We start from the raw sequence: 4224 nt of genomic DNA, 5'->3' as shown, positions 1-4224 counted from the left end.
TGTGGCACCTTGAAATAAGTAATTCATCATCTTAGAGTCTGTTTGCTTATCTGGGCAATGAAGATACTTACCACTTAACTTTCGGCATGTGGTGAGGCTTAAGTAAGATATCAGTGGTGACACCTGCTGAGGCCCAGAGCAGGCATGGAAATACAGCCTGGGTGATTGCATCAAGCATGAGGAGTGCTTCACGGACACTTTCCAGTAAGGGGTCTGTGGTCGGAGCACTGATGAACTTGGAACCAGAAATTGGGTCTGTGGAGAAGAAACACGAATCAGCTGTACAACCCAACAGGAAAACAATATCAAGAGGCAAATCACAACTTAATCCAGGAAATGAAAATGGATACAACGGGTTTCTATCAAACGGGGTGGGGGGGAGGGGAAGATTATCCTACCGTTGGGATTATAAGTCGGCATGGCCATTTGGAAAGGCAGTTTGAAAGTTTTGTCCAATTCCAATCAGCAGTGTACCCCTCCTCCCCTATATGATGGTTCTGCCCTACACAAACCACCGGAAGAGGAGGAAACCCTTGCCCTGGTTTATTTATTCTTTATAAGTTACAGAGTCCTGTCATATGACATGTGCATTCATCTGTTTGTAATTTATTACCTATTGGAGTGTAAGCTCAGTGAGGTCAGTGTCTTTGTCTCTCATGTTCATAAACATACCATCATGAAATGCAGAACATGAGTGTATAGAAAAGATTCTAGAAAGTTCTAGAGAGAGAAGAAAAAAGAAAACCTTTCATATGAATCATAACAGCAATTCAGAAAATATGTTGTGTTTAAACATACGTAAATGATACCCTACTGTATGCATTATTCTGCAGCTTGCTTTTTCAGTCAGCATTTGGCTTGCAGGTCTAGCCATATAGGTACTTAGAGATCTACAACTATTCTGTTTAACTTCAGATTCTGTCATCACTGCTTTATTGCAGGGGTAGCAAACTCAACCTCTACAGAGGTTATGCAGGACACCTGAATGTGAGGCAGCCTTGGAGGAAGACGTGTTATAATCACGTCTTATGCCTGCCTAATTACATGGCCATATAAAACGTTGTATATGCCAACTAAAATCACCAAACAGAACATTTACCAACGTTATATTTTGCCTAAGAACTAGCAGTTTGCGAACTTTGTCATTGTTTTCTCATACTTAATGTTATGGGTAATCTTTTGTGGGTAACCATTGGTATTTTAGGTTATTTCCTCTTTCCCTCCCAAATTAGGACTAACTTGGGTTACAAATTTGGGGATTAACTTGAGAACACAGGAGGTAGGGAAAGGAAGATCGAAATGTCAGTTGCATTTCTTAAAGCTGATTGGAGAAAGTGATTTTAGATCTGTGGCCAAAGGCACTTATAGTCTCTCCTCTTGATTTTGACAGAATCACGGGCAGAGTCACAGTTCACCTGCACATCGCCACCTGAGGTTGGACTCCTACCACCTGGCAGGTAAGGAGACACGATGCATACTTTTTATAGCTTATGAATTTGACCAGACAGGAGTAGGAGCTGAGCCAGGCAAGCTCAGTTCCCTCTTTCAGAAGCAAATATCAGATAAAGCACTACTCTTAGGCGAAGAAATTAGTAGAGGTGGAGACAAAAGCTAGGAGTGTTATCCTCACAGAAGTTCCTCTTCACTGAAAGCATGAGACTAGTAGGGAGGTTGATTCCCTTAAAAGATAACCAACATTTGGTCTCCGGAAACTTCCCTTCCTCCTCCTCTTTCTTCTCCTTTTCTCTCTTTCGTGTAACACATTTAACTAGGACAACTCTTGATCTTGGTTTCTTTTCATTAATTTTTCCAGCTACATGGAGAAAACCTTTTCATTGCTAGCTTTTGGTATTTCTATGAGTCATGGATTCTTTCTTCTGATGCATCTTTTTTTTTTTTTGCGGTACGCGGGCCTCTCACTGTTGTGGCCTCTCCCGTTGCGGAGCACAGGCTCCGGACGCGCAGGCTCAGCGGCCATGGCTCACGGGCCCAGCCGCTCTGCGGCATGTGGGATCTTCCCAGACCGGGGCACGAACCCGTGTCCCCTGCATCGGCAGGCGGACTCTCAACCACTGCGCCACCAGGGAAGCCCTGATACATCTTTGATTACTGTTTTTATTCTATTAGCTTTGATCTGTTCTCTGATTCATTATCATTTCTCTTACAATTTTCAACTCTTTGTTTTAAAATTATGTTGATTTCCGTAGGTTTTTTTCATCCCCTCTCATACCTTCATTTTCCTCCTAAAATTCATGTCTCCAGCCCAGACTTCTGTCCTAAGCTTCCGATACATATATCCAATTGTTGTCAAGTTCAATGTGTCAAAAAGAAGTTCTTTTTTAAAATTATTATTTTTTAAATTTATTTTTAAAAATTGAAGCATAGTTGATTTACAATATTGTGTTAGTTTCAGGTATACAGCAAAATGATTTGGTTATACATATATATGTATATGTCTATATTCTTTTTTCTATTATTTTTCATTATGGTTTATTACAATATATCGAATATAGTTCCCTGTGCTGTACAGTAAATCCTTGTTGTTTATCTATTTTATATATAGGAGTGTGCATCTGTTAATCCCATACTCCCAATTTACCCCTCCCCCACATTTCCCTTTGGTAACCATAAGTTTGTTTTCTATGCCTGTGACTCTGTTTCTGTTTTGTAAATAAGTTTATTTGTACTATTTTTTAGATTCCACATATAAGTGATATAATATGATATTTGCTTTTCCCTGCCTGAGTGACTTCACTTAGTATGATAATCTCTGTGTCCATCCACATTGCTGCAAATGGTATTATTTCATTCTTTTTTTATGGCTGAGGGTTGTATATATATGTCTTACATCTTCTTTATCCATTCATCTGTCAATGGATACTTAGGTTGCTTCCGTGTCTTGGCTACTGTGAATAGTGCTGCTATGAATATTGGTGTGAGTGTATCTCAAAAAGAAGTTCTTATCTTCCTCTTAAAACTTGTTCCTTCTCCAGACTTACAGCCTATATACCCTTTAAACCACGTGGATTGAAAAATCATGTCTTCTTTTTAGGATTCATTGAGAAGATTAGATGAGATAATGCAAGTGTCTGCTGCTTAGCTGTCAAGAAAAATGGGGACATAAAAGTCTTCTTGCAGAATGTGAGCCTGCATTAGACTGTAAAGCACAGCTGTTGTCCTAGGACTCCTTCACTTCCTGTGTTATGTTCAGAGCTTTCCTTTTATTCTTGGTAGATTCCTAAGAAAGACTGAAAGGCAAGGAAAAGTTTTGAGTCCTTATATACGTCTTAAAACATCTGTATTGTTTCTCATATTCAATTTATGATTTAGATGGGTATAAAATTCCAGGCAGTAAGTTCTGGCAGTAAGTTTTCCCCCAGAATTCTGAGTTTTGCTCCATTATATTCCAGTGTCTGATGTTGCTTATAAGAGGCTTGTTGTGTTTCTGATTTCTTTTCCTTAGCATATAACCCATTATTTTTTCCTTTCTGGGTATTTTTATTTTTTAATTTATTTTTTAGTGTAGTTATATACCAATTTTACTTTTAAAAAAACAAGTCTGGGTGGGCAGGGGAGTTGCCACACAGGGTGGAAAGAAGCATAAGAGTAGATCAGGTGGTTTCAAAGATCCTCAGAGAAGCGCTCAGAAACTCTATTCCAACCAGGTCCTCATTACCTTTGGGTATTTTTAGAACCCTTTCTTTATCCCTGGGGTTCTGAAATTTCAAAACAGTGTGCCTTATTTGGCTTTTTGTTATTCATCTTGCAGAGTGTTTTATGGGCCCCTTCAATCTGGATACTTATTGGCTTTCAGTTCTGAAAAGTGCTTTCCTATTATTTCCTTTGATGATTTCCTTTTCTTTATTTCCCCTGTGGTTTGAAAGCCCAACTATGTTGATATTGTAATTTCTGAAAAAAAACCTCTTTTCCTTCCTCCACTCTTTTCTACCTCTTGATCTTTTGGTCCATTTCTGGACTGTTTCCCCAACTTTATATTCTATTATTGAATTTTTGTTATCAAATGTTTTGATTTTCAAAAGTTTTCTCTTTGTTTTTGAAATGACCATTTGGGTAGTGTGCTGTTATTTTTGTAATACGCAGTGTGTAGGGGCGGTATCTCCTTTCACTCCACCAAAGAGTCTATTTACAGATTTTTCTTCTACTCCTTTAGTCGTGTCTGAATCATCCAGGTTTCTTATTTATATTTATTTGTTTTGCTCTTTT

The 4224-nt window shown here is 38.6% G+C and overlaps 1 non-coding gene across 1 annotated transcript; it reads right to left on the bottom strand.

Moving 5' to 3' along the window:
- Positions 1-3601: 3601 nt before the first annotated feature.
- Positions 3602-3682, bottom strand: LOC132512465 (small nucleolar RNA ZL8). The gene has a single exon (XR_009538192.1). It is a non-coding gene; the product is annotated as a small nucleolar RNA ZL8 (small nucleolar RNA).
- Positions 3683-4224: the final 542 nt, after the last annotated feature.

Source organism: Lagenorhynchus albirostris, chromosome 20 (genome assembly GCF_949774975.1).
Source record: "Lagenorhynchus albirostris chromosome 20, mLagAlb1.1, whole genome shotgun sequence".
Classification (NCBI taxonomy): Eukaryota; Metazoa; Chordata; class Mammalia; order Artiodactyla; family Delphinidae; genus Lagenorhynchus; species Lagenorhynchus albirostris.
The sequence above is the reverse complement of the archived record's forward strand: the minus strand, read 5'-3'. Positions and strand labels throughout refer to the sequence as shown.